This window comes from Pan troglodytes, chromosome 3 (genome assembly GCF_028858775.2).
Source record: "Pan troglodytes isolate AG18354 chromosome 3, NHGRI_mPanTro3-v2.0_pri, whole genome shotgun sequence".
In the NCBI taxonomy this organism is placed as follows: Eukaryota; Metazoa; Chordata; class Mammalia; order Primates; family Hominidae; genus Pan; species Pan troglodytes.
In genome coordinates, this window is record NC_072401.2 from 162,806,073 (window position 1) to 162,831,266 (window position 25,194).

Genomic DNA, 25,194 nt, shown 5'->3' on the forward strand with positions numbered 1-25,194 from the left:
CATCAGAACAGCTTTGGTTACTTTAGCTTTGTGTGTATATGCAGCGGGTTAAAAACGCTCCCTTGTATTTTCCAGGACTGATGTTTGAGCTACAGTAGTGAAGAGGGAACATCAATATCTAGCATTTAATGTTGCCCTAAGTTGAAGCAATTCCCATTGACTTCAGCATGATTTTAATTAAGGGCAAGATTTGGCCAATTAAGTTCATCTCCTTGTTGGGCAAGTCCACAAACTCCTACCTGTCACTTGGTACACAGTGGCTTCACTCTCTCACATGTTCAGGGCTCCCTGCTTTCTCAGATTTGGGCACTGGATAGAAGTCATTAAAACAAAAACTTTGTAGTGGATAAGAAAGTATATTATTCAAGAAAAGACTTAGAGGTGTTACATGGGTATTTTAGAAATACCTAGTTGGTATATTAAATTCAATATCATTGAATGTTGATTATATAGTTTTCACTTATAGCATTTTGCTATTATACACTCTTAGCCTTCCTAAGAACAACAACGTATGTTATTAAACACCTGTAGGAAAACTATGCAACTTTTGGAATTGTAATGTTTTATTCTTTGGTGTTTACTTAAATATTTTATATGAATGTAGTTAGCTATAGTTTAATTTGTATTTGGCACTATAAATATATATAGCTAATTATGTAAATTACATTACATACATTTGAAATATAATAATGTTTAAATATGAAATAAGAACTTTATTAATTTAAGAAAATAATGGCTTTTTCTGTGACTAATATTAATATTTCAAAAATAAAATTTAAATTTACTTGTTATCCAAAATTCATCATGATTGTAATCTATTTTTCAGCATGCCTGATAATATAAACACGTAAAACATAACTAAAAAATTACTAAGAATATATCCCACTGAAGTTTATAGGGATTTTTCTATTAATAATGAAGTACATGCAACATAAAGAAAAACATTCTGCTGTCTCATTATTCTTTCATCTGGAAACAGGAAACTGTTAAAAGTAGAAAAGATTCCAATAGAATCCATGATTCATATTATATATGAGAATGGTTGTCCATATATTAATTCAAGCACCTAATTAATAAATTCTATATCAGACTCAGGAATTGTCACGGGTCCCATAGAAATTTCAGGTTATGGCTAGGGAGGCTATATACACCAGCATCTAAACCATAGGTAGCACTTTTCAGACTGAGGGGATGTGGGACAAAGAGCGACAGCTGGGACCCTGGAACAACAGGCATTCAACAGACCTGCCTCCAGCAAACTGGGACTCATGGTCACCCTAGTTATGTGTCTGCTGTGCTCTATCAGATGAGTCATTGAAATCTCAGTTTGCTCTGCCTCAGCCACAGACTTTTGATCCCTCACTCGGTAATTTGGAATCAGAGATAATGAGTATAGCTCTAGAGGCAGGAAGGGGGATGGTAGTAAGTTTTGGATAAAAGTTATAAAGAACTGACAAAGAATAGGAATAAGAGACTCTGAATAATGCTCTCTTTATAGACTTTACTGCCTTGGCACCTGAAATGAAAAATCTGAGTGCGGGAATGAGGCACTAGCAATTTACCTTACAGTACTATAGATTTTGAAGATTGATGGCATTTTGTTCTTCTTGTACAGCACATTGGATACGTGAAGAGGGTATATGGTCTGCCTTTGTGCACTAAATTTATATCTGATTTATAAGCTGCATAGAGCTCTCCATCACAATAACAAAAAAGGTTTTAGTGCTGCTTAGAATGGCATTCTGACTTTTGTCTAACAATGAAATGTGATTTAAAGTGTATCACCTTCTTGATGGAGAAATCAAACCCCTCCCCATTGCCTATTTTACAACTTATTTCAAATAAGTCCTTCAATTTGGTTTGTGGCAAGTATGATTTCTTCAACTTTGACAGATTTATTTTGATTCTGACAAAAGTATCACCAAATAATGGCTCTGTTCTAAAAGGGAAGGCACTTACTTTTGCCTTTGACGACATAACAGCTTACCAAGGGGATCATGTAGCAAATTCTAAAATGTCCACTGTTACATACAGAAGGTAGCCCCCACCTAAGCTTCAGTTAACACTTTAATAACCTTGTGAATCTAAAAATATGTATGAATGACAGTCTAACCAATATGAGGTTAAAAGGAGAAAGCTGACCTATAATTAAATAGGAGCATCTCAGAATTTTCATGAATTTGCCATGAAGCAATGTTCTATCTAGAGGCTGAATAAGTGCTTCTTGGGACCATTGTTCTAAATTAATAAATGATTTTTTTAAAAAAAGAAAAAATGACAACACACAGCCTTAAAGGAAACTTCAAAAGTTTTAAAGGAATTTGATTCTCTTAGATTAAAAAAAAATACTATTTTGAAATATATTTATGGGAGAGTCTAAATACATTTTTAGCAAAACTATATGTAGGTCAGGAAGTTGAACAGAGTTAGGGTAATTGAGTGTAACTTTAACACATGATTGTATTATCCACACATATTATATAGCACAAAGAGAAAATTTAGATTGCAATACAGTCAAAAGAGTATATTATATTCATTTGAAGTTCCAGTACACACACACGCAAAATAGTGGTAGAAATCGAACTATTTTGATTACCTCTGTAAGGCCCCATTGCTTAGAAAGCAGTACAAATGAATCTTTGGCAATTCTGGAAATACTGTATATTCTGAACTGTATTATATTGACATGGATGTACACATTTATAAAAAGGAATATCTATATGAAATATAAGTAAATTCAAAGCCCTTTACTGCATAAATATTGTACATCAATAAAAACTTAACTAAAAATTATAGAATACAGCAAAAGCAATGAAATTTCTTGAGAAGAAGCAAGGCCCAAAGAAATTTTAGAGACTTAACTGCATACGTTAGAAAGGAAGAAAGGCTAAAGTCATTGACCTAAGCATAATTCTCAATAAGATAAGAAAAAGAACACTAATGAATGAAAAGTAGGAAGGAGAAGTAGATTATAGTCTGGTAATCTAACTAAAATATATAAAAGCAATATAAAAAAGAAAACTAAAGAAACATTGTTAAAAATAATAAAATTTAATGAAAAATGCAGTGTATGGATCAGGAACCAAAAAAAGAGAAGACATAATATCTAATGACAAAGGAGGCATCACAATATATCCTAAAAGCAATAAAGGTAAGGGGAAATATAAAGAAAATTGGATGAATAAATTTTAAAATATAAATAAAAGTGATTATTCCTAGCAGACACAGCTACCAAAAACAGTCCAAAATTAGAAAATATAAAGTCTTACAACTTTTAAATAAAATAAATCATTTTATTTTTATTATCATTTTTAGTATTATTATTTTAGATATGGGATCTCTCTCTGTGGCTAGGCTGAAGTCTCACAGTCCTGGCATAAAGGGATCCACCTGCCTTGACCTCCCAAAGTTTTGGGATTACAGGTGTGAGTCACTGTGCCTGGCCTAAGTAAAATAAATCTTAATTAAAAACCTTTTCACAAGATTCTAGGCTCAATTTGTTCACAGGTCAATTCAACAGACATTTAAGGAAAAACTACTGCAAATCTTACAACAATTCCTCCAAACAACATAAAGAAGTATTTCTCACAATGTGTTTTCTCAGTCCATCATGCACTTGCTATCAAATCTGACAAGGATATTACAAGAAAGGAAAATTAGAGGTCAATTGTTCACGAACATAGATGAAATGTCCCTAAATAGAATATAAAGAAAGTGGTTCCTTTTAAATAGAGGGAATATATTTATACATTGGATTTATTCATGCTCTGCTAAGTTTTTGTGAATGTTAAAATGTAATTAGAGAATTTATCATGTTAAGAAAACAAAAATCAGAAACATTTCAACATATACAGAAAGCCATGTAATAAATAGGCTGTCATTTTCTTCATCTGATATAGAATTTCTATTAAGAAAATACTACAGCAAACATACTTGCTAGTGAATTTTTAAACTTTCTATCAGAGATCATAAATGAGACAAAGATACTCACTAGCATCACAGCTACCAAATATTAATTGAGTATATGAAACATTACATTTTTTTAAAAATTGTAATTTTAACAGGAATAAAAGGACCATGTTAGCAGGTACTATAACTATGTGAATAGAAAATTCAAAATATATATCCACAAATTAAAACAAGCAGAAATTTAGTTTGTTACATTTCTGCATAAATTACATTTTTAAATACAAACATTTATTAAATGTTATTTTAAAAGATATCATTGAAAAGGTACTTAGAAATAAATGTAATGAAAAGTCTTTAAGATATCTATATATTGAAAACATTGCAGGAAATTTTGTATATACTTAAATAAATAGGGAAACATACCATGATTTGATTGTATATTGGGAACTCAATATTGTAAAGATAAGAATACTTCCATAACTACCTTATAGATGCAATGTAATCAGTCAAAATCCTAATGGTTTTTATTAATGTGTTAGTGGTTATATTTGATGAGGTAATTATAAACAATAAATGAAAAGACAGAGGGCCAAATGTAGCTAAGTTACTTTTGCAGAGAAAAATATTGTTTACTAAGCCCTAGGATAAAGTTAGATTTATTAAAAAGTGCCTTTTCATTATAAGGCAGGATGAAGAGACCAAAAGAGAATATAAACCCTAGAAGCTATCCTTCTCACATAGGGAGAATAGATTTGTGATAAAAATGGCATTAGATAGCACCAGGAAAGTCATTGTCTTTTGAAATAAATGTTACCATATTAACTGCACTTAAATATTTTAAAAATGAAACGACTTCGATCTTCCTATAGATATATGATTAATAATAATGTGAATAAAGTTTAGAAATATTGTACCAATAAAAGGTATTAATAAAATTGTATAACATAGTAACAATTTAAGAATATTTCCCCCACAATTACCCCTAACGTATTCTATATTTATTGGTGTAGTAAATCAAGTATTTTAAGCACCAGTAAAATTAGCATACAAAATGCACTGGAAAATATCATGAAAATACTCAGAAACTGTGATTTAAAATATTATTTACAAATTAAAATTTGAGTAAAATGCTATGCAAATCATTTCTTATTTAATCAAGAAAGTTTACAAAAATAAAATTTACTTATAGGAATACTTAAATGATAATAAATAAATTTTCATAGATTTCATCAATGATAAGAAAGAAAACCTAGAAAAAATAGTGTGAAAGAAATTGAGCTAGCCAGGCACAGTGGCTCACACCTGTAATCCCAGCATTTTGGGAGGCTGAGGCGGGTGGATTACTTGAGGTCAGGAGTTCAAGACCAGCCTGGTCAACATGGTGAAACCCCAACTCTACTAAAAATACAAAAAATTAGCTGGACATGGTGTGCACCTGTAGTCCCAGCTACAGAAAAAAAAAAAAGAAAGAAAGAAAGAAAAAGAAAACAAGAAATTGAGCTTATAAGATCAAGTATTCTTTACCATAGATCATATTTTTTTGGAGGGGGATTGTTTGTTTGTTTGTTTTTGTTTTTTTGCTATGGAATCTCTGTCTCCAGGCTGGAGTGCAGTGGTGAGATCTCCGTTCACTGCAACTTCCGCCTCCCAAGTTCAAGCAATTCTCCTGCCTCAGCCTCCTGAGTAGGTGGGACTACAGGCGCCTGCCACCATGTCCAGCTAATTTTTTTTTGTATTTTAATAATTTTTTTTTTTTTTTTGTATTTTAGACAGGGTTTCACCATGTTGGCCAGGATGGTCTCGATCTCCTGACCTCGTGATCTACCTGCCTCGGCCTCCCAAAGTGCTTGGATTACAGGCGTGAGCCACTGTGCCTGGCCCATATTGTGATTTTATTTTGTGAAATAAATGTTTCAGTCTTCTTGTGCAACAGAAAATCTCCAAATATGTGAATTTATTTCTTATTCCCTAAATTTGGAAACACCAAACTAAACACAACACTACTGGTTATCTTCCAAAATATATAATTTTACCTTTTTAACATTTATTGGTTTTATTCTGGAGATAAGTGGCATGGGGTCACATAGACCTTTAGACTATCTGTTCTTCATGTTTAAATGTATAATTGATTGTTTCATACTGTGATACTCATACATAGTATACTCATTTTCTTCTGAGATTTCTCTGTCAGCTTCAATATTAATATGAGATTAGGATGTTTCCCTGCTTAACATAACATGTTTAATATGAGAGTGAATATATAATAATGTGAAGATTAATTTGAAAATGGCAAAATGAAGCTACCTCTATAAAAGAATAACACTGGAAAAGTTTTAATTTTTGACCTGTCCATTCGTATAGCTGCTCTTTTTGTTTCTTTTTTAAAATTTATTATTTAGTTGATTTAATTCACAAATTTGTTTGTTGTACTTCTAACTCAAAAAGAAGAGTCTTCTTAGGGTGATTGTTTTTCCTAATGGTTCACATACAGCCGCAATTTAAAGGCAAATATTCTGCTGATAAAATTAATTATTTGTTCTTCATCTCCAAATACGTGTGCTGCTTACCTACATAAAAGCTTTCAGAGGTTTGTTGTGAGTTCTACATTCTCCAGTGAGATTTATGGTAAAAAAGCTCTTCACACTTTCCAATGTAAAATGTCATGTGCGTTAATGGTTATGATGATATTAGAAGAATCCTATTTTTAAGAAGCACTCATAGGGATATATTAAGAAGACATAAACACCTAGACCACATCAGTTCCATTAAGTCTAAAAACTCATTATCCAAATGTTAATACAATTGTCATTCATTATGACAGTAGAACAAGATATCTTCATGAGCAAAAGTAAATGTGTTTGCTACGGTTTTGGCTTTACTTTTGATACAGGCAGCTGTTTCCAACAAGACAGCTGTGGTAAGATAATAGAAACTATGGAGACAATAGCTGCCTTGTCATATGATAAGTAATGCTCTTGGAGTGATTAGATGAAGAGCTTCTTATCCAATGAAGTATGTGCTGCTTTTCAGAGTGATGCAGAACTTTGCAGAAAACTTGTAAACACTCATCAAGATGGCATAAATGGCTAAATGCTAGTGGAAGCCTTTCTTAATGATAAAAATAAAAAGTATTGTGAGGCCTTTGGTTGCACAGCTTGCTGTTAACCATTACGGGATCTAGAATTGTACAGATTTGAGCTTGGAATCATCCTCTGAATTTTGTTACCTCTGTGAACTGGACAAAGTTCCTAATCTCTGATTTTTTGATATTTTATACATTGAGAAATATAATTGTTCTTATGTGATTATTCTGATGGTTAGGAAAAAAGGGTGAATGAATGAAAACTAGCTTTACAAGAGAAGGAGTGAAGAGGGTATAAAACAGTTAAAAAGCAAGGAAAAGAAAAAAGTAACATACTTAGATTTATTTATGCATTTGTTTTTGTTCAATGATTATACAATAAATTTAAAGAAGTAAAACATGTAGAAAGAAATTTATTCATTCATTTGAAAGAATCAATGAAATTTATGTAATATGCCTGATGATAATGAATAGTGTTAGTAATTTTAACTCATCTTCAGAATAACTTGACTGTTTGGTTCTATTCAGCCAGCAATACTTCATGCTGCTGAATGTTTTCCACGTACTCTGTTTATCTTCCTTCTTTCTCACCCCAAACCTGTCTTCCTTTTGTGTTTAACCTAAATCAACAATGTTACAAATTCTCAGTCACCTACACTAGAAATTCAGAAGCACTTTGAAGTACTTCTGTGCCAACACATAGACTCAATTTCTACTAACTTCTGAAATTTCCTCCCACACAGTTCTGGAGCCACTTTTTTCACCTCTATATTCACTGTTCTTATCAAGGCCATTGTGTGCTCCCTGCAATAGCTGCTTAGTTCATAATGCGCCACTTTTCTCTTTCCTCACAGCTGCATTATATTGTTATAGATAAACTCTCCAGACAGCTATAGAGTCCAGTGTCTACACTTATGCTTTAAATCCCTTACCCTCTCTTTTTGCAAGGCACAATTCTAGCAGTTTTACAGGTCTTTCTCTGAAGAATTCTGCGTTCTCTTTCTAAAAAATAATTCTGGTTAGCTATAAATATATTAGAATTTCTTAATCTTAAAAATATGTACATACCTATATCTATAAAGATACCTACATGTAAGCATATAGATACACTTCTACTGAATTAAATATGTGTGTGTATACACATGCATATACATATCTAAATAGAAATATATCTATCTACCTGTCATCTCTCTATCATTCCTATATCAATCAGCATAGGCCAGATTATGCTGTGGCAAAAAAAAAAAAAAAAATCTTTATCAGTTGCTTAAAATGATAAATACCTTTTTGCATGTGATATCTGGTGACATATAAGTAGTTTATGCTCATTTAATTCATTTGGGGTGATAAACAATTTGCATGTTCCTGGTTGCTGTACAGAGCAAAAGAGGACTCTGAAGGATCTCAAACCAGCAATTAAATATTCTGGCCCAGAAGTAATTCTCATATCTTAAAGCACATATCATATTTTCAGCACCACCCAATGTTAATAAAGCTAAGAAGATCATCCTTATACCCAGAGAGCAAAGTTGAAAATATTTGATGAACTGCATTAATTCCAATTACAATCCACTTTTCTTATGACCAAAGGTAAAATATACTCACTTCATCCCCAGTGGAAAAAAACCACAAAGCCCAGTTCAGTAATGACATCATTGCATCAAATTTAAAGTTCAGGAACTTTGGGGTGGGTGTCCTTATCACCTCCTCAGGCTCAGATGGTACCCCTTTGATTTAGACCCTTATGGAATAAACGCATGAGTTTGCTCCCTCTTGTTACAGTCAATCTTATATTCATTTGGTATTGCTGGAACAGGAAAAATATATTTACAATGAATACCTCCACTTGGATAAATGAAGAAGGAGAGCAATATTGATCTATAGAAATTTTGAAATTCTGAAATGTCTCTTGGCAGAAAAGTTAGTAAAGAAGGAGGCAGGAAACTTCTTTCTAAGGCCCTCTCTTCAGGACTAGAAACCTTGTTCTCCAAAGACCCTGACTCTGACCTCCTAAAGTTCTTTCTTTTTCCTTATCACTTTTGCTCTATCTGAAGGGACTTCATAAAATACCTACTGTATTAGTCTATTCTTACACTGCTATAAAGAAATACCCGAGACTGTTTAATATATAAAGAAAAGAGGTTTAATTGACTCACAGTTCTGCATGGCTGAGGAGGCCTCAGGAAACTTACAATCATGGCGGAAGGGGAAGAGGCACATCTTACATGGCAGCAGGTGAGAGAATGCTAGCAAGAGCAGGGAAAACTGCCTTATAAAACCATCTGATCTTGTGAGAACTTACTCTCTATCATGAGAACACCATGGGTGAAACTACTGCCTTAATGCAATCATTTCTCACCAGGTTTCCTCCTAAATACCCAGGGATTACAATTCTAGATGAGATTTGGGTGGGGAGAGAAAGCCTTACCATACCACCTACTTTGTGGGTTCTGAGAAACTTTCTAAAGCTCACTTGATGCAGAGACATCTGGAGACAAAAGCTTTGTTTTAGGTCCTAATTGTCATGTTTTCTTTCAGATACTTTAGAAAAGATAGTCCCCTCAAAAATATAATAAGCTTTTTGTCTACTCAGTTTTGGTAGCCTCCAAGTGATAAAAGCCTAACTAGCCCTGGTAAAATAGTAAGCAGAAGAGCCAGATTCAAACCTCAACTGTGGGGCTCAGGGTCCATGATCCTAATCACGATGCTATGCTGACTCTTGCTCATTTTTTTTTAGCTTTCCCAACTATAATCATTTTGAAGTGCAATTCCATTTATATTTTTGAGTCATTTTATTAATATCTGTAAAATATCTTTCTGGAATAGTTATTCAGATTGTCTTTAATCCTTAAATCTAGTTAGAAACAATGGATATCTTAACAATTTTGAGGTATTCCAATTCATGACAATGAAATATTTCACTTTTTACTTGATTTTTCTCATTAGATTGTTATACATATTAATCATATAAAAGTTTTGTTAGATTGATTCCTAAATACTTTATATTTTTGGTGCTATTGTAAACAGTGTTGTTTTTGTAACATCAAATTCCAATTGTCCATTGATGGAGTATGAAAAGGTAATTGACTTTTGCATATTGATCTCTATCTTCATAAGCTGAAATGTTTTTCATAAATTGGTGTTGGATTTTGTCAAATACCTTTTTATGTGTCAGTCGAAATGATCATGTTTTTCTTCATTAGCCTGTTGATATGATGAATTATATTATTGACTTTTGCATGATAAATTAGCCTTGAATTCTTGGAACAAATTCTATTTGTTCACGGAGTGTAATTGTTTTTGTGCATTGTTTGACACAATTTGCTAATATTTTATTGAGGCTATTTCTGTTTAAGTTTATAAGAAAAATATTGTTCTATAGTTTTACTTTTAGTAATGTCTGAATATGATTTTCATATTAAGGTAATATCAGCTTTATACAATGAGTCAGAAAGTGTTTCCTCTGCATCTATTTTCTAGAAGAGATTGTGAAAAAAAAAATGTTTCTTTCATCTATGTTAGGTAGAATTCACCAGCGATGGTATCTAGGTTTAGTGTTTTCTTTCTTGAAGGTTATTAATGATGTATTTAATTTATTTAATAGATACAGAGTTGTCAAGAGCTCAGCTGAGCTAGAGAGAAAGCTGAGCAACCAGGTGTCCAGTCGTTTACTAAAGCAAAAACATGCCAAAATTCAAGTAACAGGGAAGCCTTTAATCACTTACTGCAATAGCATCAGCAAGATGCTAAATTCAGAGAAAATACCTACTCTCCCATTTTGCATTTCCCCAGATGGGCCAGTTCACTGGTGGAGGGTCAGGTGTATCAGCACAGAGTGGCATCACTATGAAAGAGAAAGAAAAAAAGGCTCCTGTAGTTTTATGGACTTTAAAGCTGTAGGGAGAGAGTAGAGAGAGTGCTAGGAATGAACAATTACTAAGTACTGAGCCAGACTGAGTATTAGTGTCTTCAAACACAGGTCCTTCCCCAAGGAGGTCTCAGAAGAGGCACTTGATGAAGACCTCAGCCAAATGCTTCAGACAAAAAGCTTCTACATGAACACGCCTGGACTAAAAATGCAGGTATGCACAAGAGCATGTCCAGCCAAGCAGGGCTAAGTACTTGACTGCAACTCTCTTCAAAATTGCAATGTACTGGCTGTGCACATAGTCTAGTTTAGGAAGGGCAGCTTTCCACTGTGAAGACTACCAGGTAAAGCCTTTTTAATGGCTTATGGTCAGATCTGAAAAATCACACAGGAATGTTTTGTTATTGTTGTTGTTGATGATGTTGTTGCTGTTGTTGTTTTAATTTTTGACCAGGAGCTGGACTTCTAAAAAGCTATTCTGGTTATTCTGGTTATCTATTTCTCCTTGTGTAGAGTTTTAATACATTGCATCTTTCTTTTTTTTTTTTTTTTTTTTTTTTGAGATAGAGTCTTGCTCCGTCGGCCAGGCTGGAGTGCAGTGGCATGATCTTGGCTCACTGCAACCTCCGCCTCCTGGATTCAAGTGATTCTCTTGCCGCAGCCTCCTGAGTAGCTGGGACTACAGGCATGTGCCACCATGCCTGGCTAATTTTTTGTATTTTTAGTAGAGACAGGGTTTCACCACGTTAGCCAGGATGGTCTCGATCTCCTGATCTCGTGATCCTCCTGCCAAGGCCTCCTAAAGTGCTGGGATTACAGGCGTGAGCCACCGCACCCCGAGCCTAGATTGCATCTTTCAAGAAATTAGTTGGTCCATTTTTCTGTTATAAAATTTGCAGGCACGGAATTATTCATAGTATTTCTTTGTTACTCTTTTAGTGTTTATGAGATCAGTCATGATGACCTCTCTGTCATTTCTATTATGCTAATGTGTATCTTCTCTCTCTTTTTCCTCATTATTCTAGCTATAGTTTTATTAATTGTATTGATTTTTTCCATACATGTAAATTAGATAGTATCAATTCATAATGCTATTCTGATCATCTGTAACCTTAGTGATTTTCTGCCTACTTGATCTAACCATTAGTGATAGGAAAATGTGGAATTCTCCAACTGTAATACTGGATTTATCTTTTTCTGCTATCAGTTTTGCTTCATGTATTTTGAAGCTGTTGTGATATATAAATATTTAAGATCATGATGTCTTTTTGAAGAATTGACCTCTTTATCATCATGTACTTGTGCTTTTATTGCTGATCACCTTCCATCTTATGAAGTCTGGCTTGTCTGAAATTAATATGGCAACTTCAGCTTTATTTTGCATAGTGCTAGCGTGGTATACATTTCTCCACCACTTTACTTTCAACCTGAGTTTTTATATCTAAAGTAAGCATCATGTAGAAAAAGCATAATTGGATCTTTTTTAATCAACTGTAACCATCTCTGCCTTTTAGTTGGTGTATATAGACCATTCATTTTTAAATGATCCTTGTTATGATTAGAATAACATCGGCCACGTTTTTGTTTTCCATGCGGTGCATTTGTTTTGTTTCTTCCACTCCTTCCTTCCCTGGTTTTAATTGAATATTTTCTGTGATTTTATTTTACATGCTCTTTTTTCACACCTGTTGCACTTCCTTTGGAACTTTGTACTGACCTCGAGTTTACAATACATATTTTTATTTAATCTAAATTCACCTTCAAATAACACTCTATTGCATGCAGTGCAGGTACTTTCCACCATAGAATTCCTAACTTTTTTCTCCCATCACTTATAATAGTGACACATTGGTTTCACTTATCTATATCCTATAATTATCAAGTGTAGAGGTACTATTATCGCTTTAAATAAAGAGTTATCTTTTAAATCACATAAGAATAAGAAAAATAAAGATTTTATTTTACGTTCATTCGTGCCTTGTCTAATGCTCTTCTTTTTAAAGACAGTTTCTGATCTATGTCATTTTCTTTCTGCCTGAAGTATTTCTATTAAAACGTCTTGTGAGGCAGTTTTGCTGGAGATAAATCCTTTCAGTCTTTGTTTGTTTGAGAAGACTTTATTTCTCATCAACTTTGTAGAATAAGTTTGCTGATAAAAAAATTGTAGGTTGATGGATTTTTTCTTTTAGCACTTCAAAGGTTTCTGCTCATTCTTTTTTCTTTCATGGCTTCTGATGAGGAGGGTATTGTAATTCTTATTCTTATCCTATATTTAGGATGTTTTATTTTTTATCTGGCAGCATTTATTTGTTGTGTTTGTTTCTCTGCAATTTGAATATAATATGCCTAAATATGTTTCTTTTTTGGTTTTTATTGTTGTTTTGTTTTGTGCTTTGATATTTATTCTACTTGGTATTCTTCGAGCTTCCGGGATCTGCAATTTGATGTATATTATTACTTCAAATATTTCTTTCATTTTTTTTCTCTTGACATTTTAATTACACATATGCTACACCTTCGATATTGTCACCCTGTCATTCTGTTTATTTATCTCTTTGAATTTTCTTCTGGAAGTTTCGGAAGTTTCTTTTGAATCTATCTTCAAGTTCACTAATTATTTCTTCAGCTATGTAAAGTCTAATGGCTAGCCCATCAAAGACATTCTTTATTAGACATTGTTTTTGATTTCTAGTATTTTCTTTTGATTTTTGGTTACAGTTTCTACCTTCCTGCCTTCACTAACTATTTATTTTCTAATGTTGTCTACTTTTTTCCATTAGAGCACTTAACATGTTAATCTTAGTTATTTTAAATTCCCAGTCTGATAATACCAAAATATCTGACATAATTGAATTTATTTCTGATATTTTTTGTATCCTCAGACCATGTATTTTCTGTGTTTTGGCATGTGTTATAATTTTTTGTTTAAAACTGGGCATGATGTATTTGATTATGGGAACTAAGTTAAAAAGGCCTTTAGTGTGAGGTTTTATGCTAGGAGTTGTGTTGTGTTAAAGTTTATTCTAACTGTAGGTGTCAGAGTCATCAATTTCCTCTAGTGTCCTTGCTTTTTGTCTTTTCCCTTGGTTTTGAACTTCCCTTAAGCACTGCTCCTCAGAAAGAGTTTAAGTTCTACAGTTCTTTCAACTATAATTATCTGTTACTAAATTTGCACCCAGTTAGTGTAGAAAAAGATGTATCAAAGAAGAGAATGTTATAATCTTCCTGTTAAGTCAGTGTTTAAATGGCCCTGTGTTTTAGGATAGTAACCTTCATAATGTTTCTCCAGTGGTATAATATTTTTTTTCCACAGACCTCTACTCTGGTCTACAGTGTTCTGTCAGCTTCCTTGACTTGATTCCTATTAGCTACTTTTTTCCTTTAGTTAGTTACAGGAAGGATAGAAAGAGCTGGAGTAGGAGAACTTCCCTTCCTACAGCTGTCATAAGGCATTAGAAAAATGCCTTCCCCTGGAGTTTAAGCTTTTGTGATGGAGAAATCTCTTGGTCTATTTTATAAGGATTACCTTTCTTTTCCACCTGCCAGAACCAAGAGGGGATCTTTCTTATATTTTCACCATGAGAATATGTTGGGCTTTATAGAAAGACTGAGACCCCCAGCAGTTTCTCAGTCTCATAATAATCCATACTCAACCACTAACAATGATCAAAGTACTCTTTTAATATTCCTACCTGTTTAGGTTTCCAGCTGCTTCCTTTCCAGTTAAGCGGATCTAGGGTATTTCTTTCAGGATGTGCTGGCTTCTCATATTTTCAGCCAGCAGTTCTCCCTGCAAATTCAGAATTCAAACAAGTCACTGATTTTTATTTTATCCAGTTTCCACTTTAATATGGTTTGATTTTGTGTTCCCACCCAAATTTCATGTTGAATTGTAATCCCCGATGTTGGGGGAGGGACCTGGTGCGAGGTGATTGGATCATGGGGGCAGATTTCTCCCTTGCTCTTCTCATAATACTGAGTGAGTTCTCATGAGGGATCTGGTTGTTTGAAAGTATGTAGCATTTTCCCCTTCACTCTCTCCTACCATCTTTCCCTTCACCCTCAGCCATGATTGTAAGATTCCTGAGGCCTCTCCAGAAGCAGAAGTCTGTACAGCCTGCAGTACTGAGAGCCGACTAAACCTCTTTTCTTTATAAATTACCCAGTCTCAGGTATGTTTTTATAGCAGTGTGAGAACAAACTAATATACTCCTGTTGTGGGGATGCAAGTGATTAATTCCAAGCTCTTTACATGTTAAAATGTAACTGCATTTTTTCCTATAGCTTACCTCTTACTGATTCCATTTTTGTCATTCTCATTATTTATTAATTTATCTTTAACATTTTGTTGTTTTCTGAAGTGTTATTTTTAGTATCATCTACATGTTCTTTAGATTTTCTAAACATCTATTGAGTTATAGACTCCCAAATTAACTTAATATTCATGAGCTCATAAAATCCTATAATAGTGTATCACTATAAGGCAAACCATGATTTCTGTATCCCCAGCAGAAAACAATCATAGTGCATATAAGTAAAGTAAATTCTTATCTACATGACATGTTTTCTGTGGCCTCTGGAAAGCTACTTTAATTCCAAAGCAACTTTTCTCCAACCAATATTTGAAATCCCTTTAACAGGAGATCAATATTTTATACCACAATGAGAAATAAGACTTCAGATTTTTCCTTGGAGATGTAATATGTTGAGTTCAATTCATGTAGAGTAAAATTAAATAACAAGTACTTCAAAGGCAGTAAGCTTGAAATGGAAAAGTAATGGGTCAGATAAACTGAAAAAAAGAACAAACATATACACATGTTGTGAAGAAACTCTGAAAGTGTCCCTGCTCTCATTTTAAACAACAGATCTATATCTTTATAAAGGAAAGTATCTTACAATATAAAGCCAGATAGATCTCACCCCTAAAGTGGATCATCAACCATTTCCTGTTAGAAAATTAGTGACTTAGTGCTAGACAGAAATTTAGTGACTTTTTAACTCTCATAAGCAGGAATACATATCCAGAGCACTTAAGTGAACCAACTAATACACACGGATAATTAGTAGCAGATATATAACTAAAATTAAAATATCAAAACTCATATTCTTTGCTAACTTTTGATTTTGAAACATACAGTTTAAAAGTCACTCACTTTACTGAGTTTTGAATCAAATGAGAACTATAAGACATAATTGTCACAAAAGCAGAATGTTGTTATGTCTATGAATATTTACAAATATATGTATATATATATGTTATTTCTAATATATACACTTTCAAGATGATGGACTGAGCACATAACTTAGCTCTATCTGGCCTACTCAAATATATGGTATTAATTTTTTTAATTTAAATATCTATAGCTTTTTCAGAAAGCTATAAATGCAATGCTTAGTGGACAAGAAATTTGGGGGAATCCTGGAAATAGAGAAAACAGATAATATGTTACTGAGAATAAAAGTTCAATATGAAATGCTCGAATGAAATGTATGTATAATGGATCAATATAAAGGATCTGGGATTAAAATTACCCTCCCTAAAACAACAACACTAAGACAGACAAAATATGTAATTCCTAGCAGTTGTATATTTTGTGTATAAAATGTATAAAAAATGTATACTAAAGAACAGTATTCACTGAGAGAGGAAAATAGAGCAGACAGAGTAAAGAGACTACTAGCAAAACAGTATTGTAGTCTCTCTAAATTAAGGATAGAAGTTGGAAGTTTAGAAAGGCTAAGAAAACTGGAAACACTGTGCAAAGGTATGTAGGAGAGTTTTCCCAAAGTGATTTATAGATTTAAGCATCCCCAATTAATATCTAAGCAATCCCAATTAAAATCTTAGCAATCAGTACAATAGTATAAATAGTACAGAAATAGACCCACCCATATACAGTCAACTGATCATTGGCAATGGAGCAAAGCAAATTCAATGGGGAAACAATAATCTTATCTATAAACAGTTCAGGGAAATGATATTTTTCTATACTGAAAAATAAACATTGATTCATAACTTACACCAAATAAAACAATTAAATTGAAAGGAATCCTATAACCAAATGTAAAACCAAAATGGAAAATGTAGAAGAAAACATAAAAGGATGTTTTGACTAGAATGTGGTATAATTCAGCTTCTTATACACTGCTCATGAGAATGTATCATTGTACAATTGCTTTGGAAAGTATTTATATGGTGACATAAAGAACATCAATTATTGTCTTGGAATGGGGATTTTGCAGGGGTAAGTGGGAATAAAAAAGGTGAACGAACTTTTGGAAATGATGATGCATGTATTTCAATTGTAGTAATGGCTTCATATGTAACAAATATCACATTGCATATTTTGACCATGTACAGTTTAACTTGTGTCAAACCTTAAGAAAACTTTTAAACAATAAAAGAAGAATTACATATGGAAATGTAGGATTCCATTTGGCTATAACTAATAGAAAACTTGAACAAATAGTAGCTTAAACAAATGAGTGTTTTATTTTTCTCCAAGACAAGGTTCTCAGAGATAAGGCTGATCCAGTAGCCCCAGGATTTCATGATTTCATTAATGTGGTAGATTTCTCAACACTTTCTGTTCCACTGTCGTTAGTGTTGTGTCTCTGCTTTATGAGCTCAGGAATACACCTCTATGTCCAGGAATCAAAGGCATGTTATTGGCAGTTAGTAAAAGGAAATGAAAGTAGAAGACAGTTGTCAGCTGACCCTATTTTAAACAGGTTTTCCATTTTTGTACAGCTCTGTGGCCAAAATTTTGTCCTATGGCCATATTTCTCAGAAAAGAGTCCTTGATATATAGTTTTCATTTTCTTTGTTTAGCTTTACCCATTGTATCTCTGGACTAAATTGAAGTTTGTATAGTTTCTATTAGTAATGAAGAAAGCTATAATAGATATTGGATTGATAACTAGCAGTGTGTGCCAGAGGCATTAATAGTTCTTGTCATAAGTAGGTGTGGAATAAGAAAGAGAAAAGGTTTCAAGAGCAAGAGTACTAAAGCATATACAGTATGATTCCAAGAGAGTCACATCTTGCATATTGTCAATTCCCAATCTCCTTGCTCCTGATAGCTGCAGATAAATGAATATGTGAGTTGGGGTGGGAGAAAGACAGCCAAGATTCATGCAGCCTGATATATATATATATATATATATATATATATATATATATATATATATTATGTAAGTATTTAAGTATATATAAAATACATGTGTATATATGTTATATATAATATATATTATATATGTGTATATATATTATATATAATATTTGTGTATATATTTTATATATATATATATAATAAAGCATCCCCTACTCAATGACTAGAGAGCAAGTGCCTCATATGTAATGAGATCCCTCAGTCTCATATTTTCTAGAAATAAAACCCACAAAAAAAAAAAGCCATAATACTCAGCAAAGTAGAATCCTGCCATCCAGTGCCCCTAAAAGACATCTCTGATATCTTGAAGGAAAATATGATTGTTTTCTCATATTCTAAAGGGTGTTAAATATTTATTCTAAATTCCTGAGAATGTGTTAACATATATAAGATATTTAATATTAAAAGGCATGTATTTGAAATGCATAAAAATAAATGGAATTTCAGAATCAAGAGAGAAAACAAATAACTTGAGCAACGATAACAAAATCAAATTATACCCAGCCTAAGATTATAAAATTAATAATATAGACTTTGACTTATGCCAATGCACTTATAAGAACGTTATTAATGAAATAATAAATTTCTGAGAAATTACAAATTATGAGAATTAGACTAAGAAGTAGAAAAACTGAGTGAAGCGATGGTGGTGTAGTTACAAGATAATCAGGGATATTACATCTGAGATCTGGACCATTTCAGATGAAACTTGCCAAGTGTCATAAATGGAGTGCTCCCCAGTGCAAACAAAAATATGGCTCCAACCAGTCAATAGGTATAAATATGATCAGATACGACAGAATTTAAGAGTTTAAGAAATTTGAGAATTTTCAAGCACGGATACATTTCTCACTTTCGGAAATAGTTTAAAGAGATTTCAGGCAGAGCTATAAGTGAAAATAATTATTCATATATAAATAAACATATTTATTTATAACTTGTTTACATCTAAAAGTTAAAATGGATTTAGAACAAGTTTTAGGCTAGTTCTGCAGGATAATATAGCTTACAAACTTATTTTCTCATGAGCTGAAAAATAGATATGGCAGGAAAATACATTTGTTTCCAGAGTGGGTCAGCCATAAAATTTTTTATTCTTTTATTCATAGGTTGGTAAAGATTGAAACTCTCTAACTTGTGTCATTTTGTATCAGGAGACAGTGATAACTGTGAAGTTTGCTAGTATTATTTGTAAGCAGAGCTTCATAACACTGACTTTGAATAAGTCTAAGTGAACCAAATCAGATTTGCTTAGGAGAGCTATGCTAATGTGTCTTGAAATCGGGAGTATGTCTTTGTGTAACCCAATGGGGAGGAGATAGTACATGTCATCTATAATAGTAATTTGAGAATAAATGCAATACTGAATTAAAATGTAATTATGAATAAATAGATTGTTTTGCATTTAATGATACATAAAAATATTTTAATATTTAATACATATTTTAACATATTCGTTAATTTATTCTATAGTAACATAATATAAACATATTTTTATTTATAATATAACAATGCATATTATATATTTGCATATGATATATAAGCTGTTTATAACATAAATATATTTTAATATAAAATAGTTTATCAAAGTTATATCAGCAATGATTTATTGATGTGGGGAATTGAATTATAATCTTAAATAGCTGCATTCCACGAGTAATTATGTGGGAAAATAGACCAGCTGGAGATACCAATAACAAGTATGACCAAGTCTCAAAAAAGAAAAAATAATAATAATGATAATAATAATTAGTAGATCCAGATAGAATGCTGGAATATATAACATAACATTTAATCTCCAGGTTCTAATATAAGTTTTATTTTCCTAGAAATAAAAATGATTATTGGTAAAACAGATTCTTTTTCCAGTTTTCTAAGTATTTTTAAAACATTTTTGAAATTGCTTTTACTAATTAATGCTATCACCAGCATTTCCAGGGAGATCCTATTTGCCCACATTCTGGACAATGCTTGGCATTGTTAGACTTCTTCTTTTCCTACCAACACAATGGTGTGCAGATTGAATTAGCATTACTTTTACTTTCACTTCTTAGAATACCAAGTTGGAAAATCAGTTTTATGTATATTTAGTGTCAACATGTGAATTCGTTAGTCATATATTTTCACCAGTTTTCTATTGGCTTGTGGACTTTTCACATTTAAAAGAATATTTTGTTTATTCTCAATGCCAATTCTTTGTTAATTTTGATATATATAAACATATCATTTCACACCGGCCCTTATATTTTAGTTTTTTATACATTAGGTCATGCATATACATTTGTATTTTAATTTAGTTTTAAGGAAGATTAACTTGTCACTTTCTCTCTGTCTTTTACACACAAGAACATCTTTAATATATACAGATATTTTACCAATTAATAATAAAAGGATGCATGCTTCAAGGAGAAGATGGGCAAAGACACAGAAGAGGAAATTTACTAACTATAGAAATTACTAACTATAGCTGTGTGTGTGTGTGTGTGTGTGTGTGTGTGTGTGTGTGTCTGTCATTTAAACAATATGTAATGTTAAGGATGGAAACAAAATTCACTGTTTAATAGCTGTGGGTATTCTTGCAAGTGCCCATACAGCCCAGACACTCCCCTGCTCACTGACTTCCCCAGATGGCTTACTCATTAAAAACGTTCCATCATTGCCCAGAGGTGAGGCAAGAGGCCAGCTTTTTGTTTGTCCGTTTTATTTATTTACTTTTTTATTATTGTGGTTGAAACATTTAATATAAGATCTACACTTTTAACAAAATTTTTACTGCACAATACAGTGTTTAACTATAGACACTTTGTACCCATTGAAGAGCAATTAGCTATTTACCCCTCCCCACACCCCTTAGCAATTACCACACTACTCTCTTTTTATGAGTTTGATTATTTTAGATACCTCATAGACGTGGAATCATGCAGTACTTGTCTTTCTGTGATGTCATCCAAGTTCATCCATTTTGTTGCAAATGACAAGATTTCCTTCTTTTTTTTCCCATTTTTTCATTATACTTTAATTTCTGGGATACATGTGCAGAACGTGCAGGTTTGTTACATAGGTATACACATGCCGTGGTGGTTTGCTGCACCCATCAACTCGTCATCTACAGTAGGTATTTCTCCTAATGCTATCCCTCCGTAGCCCCCAATCCGCCGACAGGCCCTGGTGTGTGATATTCCCCTCCCCGTGCCCATATGTTCTCATTGTACAACCCCCACTTATGAGTGAGAACATGTAGTGTTTGGTTTTCTTTTCCTGTGTTAGTTTGCTGAGAATGATGGTTTCCAGCTTCATCTATTTCCTTGCAAAGGATATGAACTCCTTCTTTTTTAAAGCTGCATAGTATTCCATGTGTATATGTGCCACATTTTCTTAATCCAGTCTAACATTGATGGGCATTTGCGTTGGTTCCAAGTCTTGGCTATTGTGAATCGTGCTGCAATAAACATACATGTGCATGTGTCTTTATGATAGAATGATATATAATCCTTTGGGTATATATCCAGTAACGGGATGGCTGGGTCAAATGGTATTTCTATTTCTAGATCCTTGAGGAATCACCACACTGTCTTGCCCAATGGTTGAAATAATTTACACTCCCACCAACAGAGTAAAAGCGTTCCTATTTCTCCACATCCTCTCTGGCATCTATTGTTTCCTTACCTTTTAATGATTGCCATTCTAACTGGTGTGAGATGGTATCTCATTGCGGTTTTGATTTGCGTTTCTCTAATGATCAGTGATGATGAGCATTTTTTCATGTTTGTTGGCTGCATAAATGTCTTCTTTTGAGAAGTGTCTGTTCACATCCTTTGCCCACTTTTTGATGGGGTTGTTAATTCTTTTTCTTGTAAATTTGTTTAAGTTCCTTGTAGATTCTGAATATTAGCCCTTTGTCAGATGGACAGATTGCAAAAATTTTCTCCCATTCTGTAGGTTGCCTGTTCACGCTAATGATAGTTTATTTTGCTGTGCAGAAGCTCTTTAGTTTAATTAGATCCCATTTGTCTATTTTGGCTTTTGTTGCCATTGCTTTTGATGTTTTAGTCATGACGTCTTTGCCCATGCCTATGTCCTGAATAGTATTGCCTAGGTTTTCTTCTAGGGTTTTTATGGTTTTAGGTCTTATGTTTAAATCTTTAATCCATCTTGGGTTAATTTTTGTATAAGGTGTAAGGAAGGGGTCATGTTTCAGTTTTCTGAATAAGGCTAGCCAGTTTTCCCAACACCATTTATTACATAGGGAATCCTTTCCCCATTGCTTATTTTTGTCAGGTTTGGTGGTTGCAGATGTGTGATGTTATGTCTGAGGCCTCTGTTCTGTTCCATTGGTCTATATATCTGTTTTGGTACCAGTAACATGATGTTTTGGTTACTGTGGCTTTATAGTATAGATTGAAGTCAGGTACCCTGATGGGTCTGGCTTTGTTCTTTTTGCTTAAAATTGTCTTGGCTATATAGACTCTTTTTTGGTTCCATGTGTAATTTAAAGTAGTTTTTTTCTAATTCTATGAAGAAAGTTAATGGTACCTTGATGGGAATAACATTGAATCTATAAATTAATTTCAGAAGTATGGCCATTTTCATAACATTGATTCTTCCTATCCATGAGCATGAAATGTTTTTCTATTTGTGTGTGTCCTCTTTTATTTACTTGAGCATCAAAAAGTGGGCAAAGTATATGAACAGACACTTCTCAAAAGAAGACATTTATGCGGCCAACAAACATATGAAAAAAGGTTCATCATCACTGATCACTGGTTTGTAGTTCTCCTTGAAGAGGTTCTTCACATCTCTTGCAAGTAGTATGCTAGGTATTTTATTCTCTTTTTAGCAATTGTGAATGGGAGTTTGCTCATGATTTGGGTCTCTGTTTGTCTATTATTGGTGTATAGGAATGCTTGTGATTTTTGCACATTGATTTTGTATCCTGAGACTTTGCTGAAGTTGCTTATCAGCTTAGGGAGATTTTGGGCTGAGATGATGCGGTTTTCTAAACATACAATCATGTCATTTGCAAACAGAGATAATTTGACTTCCTCTCTTCTTATCTGAATACCTTTATTTCTTTCTTTTGCTTGATTGCCCTGGCCAGAACTTCCAATACTCTGTTGAATAGGAGTGGTGAGAGACGGCATTCTTGTCTTGTGCTGATTTTCAAAGGGAATGCTTCCAGCTTTTGCCCATTCATTATGATATCGGCTGTGGATTTGTCATAAATAGCTCTTATTATTTTGAGATACATTCCATCAATACCTAGTTTATTGAGAGTTTTTAGCATGAAAAGGTGTTGAATTTTATGGAAGGCCTTTTCTGAATCTATTGAGATAATCATGTGGTTTTTGTCATTGGTTCTGTTTATGTGGTGGCTTATGTTTATTGATTTGTGTATGTTGAACCAGCCTTGCGTCCCAGGGATGAAGCCAACTTGATCGTGGTGGATAAGCTTTTTGATGTGCTGCTGGATTCGGTTTGCCAGTATTTTATTGAGGATTTTTGCATTGATGTTCACCGTGGATATTGGCCTGAAATTGTCATTTTTGTTGTGTCTCTGCCAGGTTTTGGTATCAGGATGACTCTGGCCTCATAAAATGAGTTAGGGAGGAGTCTGTCTTTTTCTGTTGTTTGGAATAGTTACAGAAGGAATGGTACCAGCTCCTCTTTGTACCTCTGGTAGAATTCAGCTGTGAATCCGTCTGGTCCTGGGCTTTTTTTGGTTGGTAGGCTATTACTGCCTCAATTTCAAAACTTCTTATTGGTCTATTCAGGGATTCAACTTCTTCCTGTTTTAGTCTTGGGAGGGTGTATGTGTTCAGGAATATATCCATTTTGTCTAGATTTTCTAGTTTATTTCTGTCGAGGTGTTTATAGTATTCTCTGATGGTAGTTTGTATTTCTGTGGGATCAGTGGTGATATCCTGTTTATCACTTTTGATTGTGTCTATTTCATTCTTCTTTGTCTTCTTCTTTATTAGTCTGGCTAGCAGTCTATCTGTTTTGTTAATCTTTTCAAAAATCAGCTCCTGGATTAATTGATTTTTTGAAGAGTTTTTTGTGTCTCTATCTCCTTCAGTTCTGCTCTCATTTTAGTTATTTCTTGTCTTCTGCTAGCTTTTGAATTTGTTTGTTCCTGCTTCTCTAGTTCTTTTAATTGTGACATTAGGGTGTAGATTTTAGATCTTTCCCGCTTTCTCCTGTGGGCATTTACTGCTATAAATTTCCCTCTGAATACTGCTTTAGTTGTGACCCAGAGATTCTAGTACATTGTGTCTTTGTTCTCATTGGTTTCAAAGAACTTATTTGTTTCTGCCTTCATTTTGTTATTTACCCGATAGTCATTCAGGACCAAGTTGTTCAGTTTCCATGCAGCTGTGCGGTTTTGAGTGAGTTTCTTAATCCTGAGTTCTAATTTGATTGCACTGTGGTCTGAGAGACTGTTATGATTTCCTTCCTTTTGCATTTGCTGAGGAGTGTTTTACTTCCAATTATGTGGTCAATTTAGAATAAGTGCAATGTGGTGCTGAGAAGAATGTATATTCTATTGATTTGGGGTGGAGAATTCTGTAGATGTATATTAGGTCCACTTGGTCCAGAGCTGAGTTCAAGTCCTGAATATACTTGTTAATTTTCTGTCTCCTTGATCTGCCTAATATTGACAGTGGGGTGTTAAAGCCTCCCACTATTATTGTGTGGGAGCCTAAGTCTCTTTGTAGGTCTCTAAGAATTTGCTTTATGGATCTGGGTGCTCCTGCATTGGGTGCATATATATTTAGGACAGTTAGCTCTTCTTGTTGCATTAATTCTTTTACCATTATATAATGCCTTTCTTTTTCTTTTTTGATCTTTTTGGTTTAATGTCTGTTTTATCAGATACTAGGATTGCAACCCCTGCTTTTTTTTAATTTCCATTAGCTTGGTAAATCTTCCTCCATCCCTTTATTTTGAGCCTATGTGTGTCTTTGCATGTGAGATGGGTCTCCTGAATACAGCACCCCAGTGGGTCTTGAATCTTTATCCAGTTTGACAGTCTGTGTCTTTTAATTGGGGCATTTAGCCTGTTTACATTTAAGGTTATTATTGGTATGTGTGAACTTGATCCTGTCATTATGATACTAGCTGGTTATTTTGCCCATTAGTTTCAGTATCTTTATAATGTC

The 25,194-nt window shown here is 33.4% G+C and overlaps 1 long non-coding RNA gene across 1 annotated transcript in view; it reads right to left on the bottom strand.

Annotated features, from left to right (window-relative positions):
* LOC129143788 (uncharacterized) overlaps positions 1 to 25,194 on the bottom strand; it is a 188,965-nt gene that overhangs the window by 24,432 nt on the left and 139,339 nt on the right. Inside the window, exons 3-4 of the long non-coding RNA XR_008547653.2 lie at positions 14,552 to 14,649; positions 10,761 to 10,835 (exon numbers count right to left, since the gene is read on the bottom strand). This is a non-coding gene — a long non-coding RNA (uncharacterized LOC129143788). The remainder of the gene's footprint in view (positions 1 to 10,760; positions 10,836 to 14,551; positions 14,650 to 25,194) is intronic.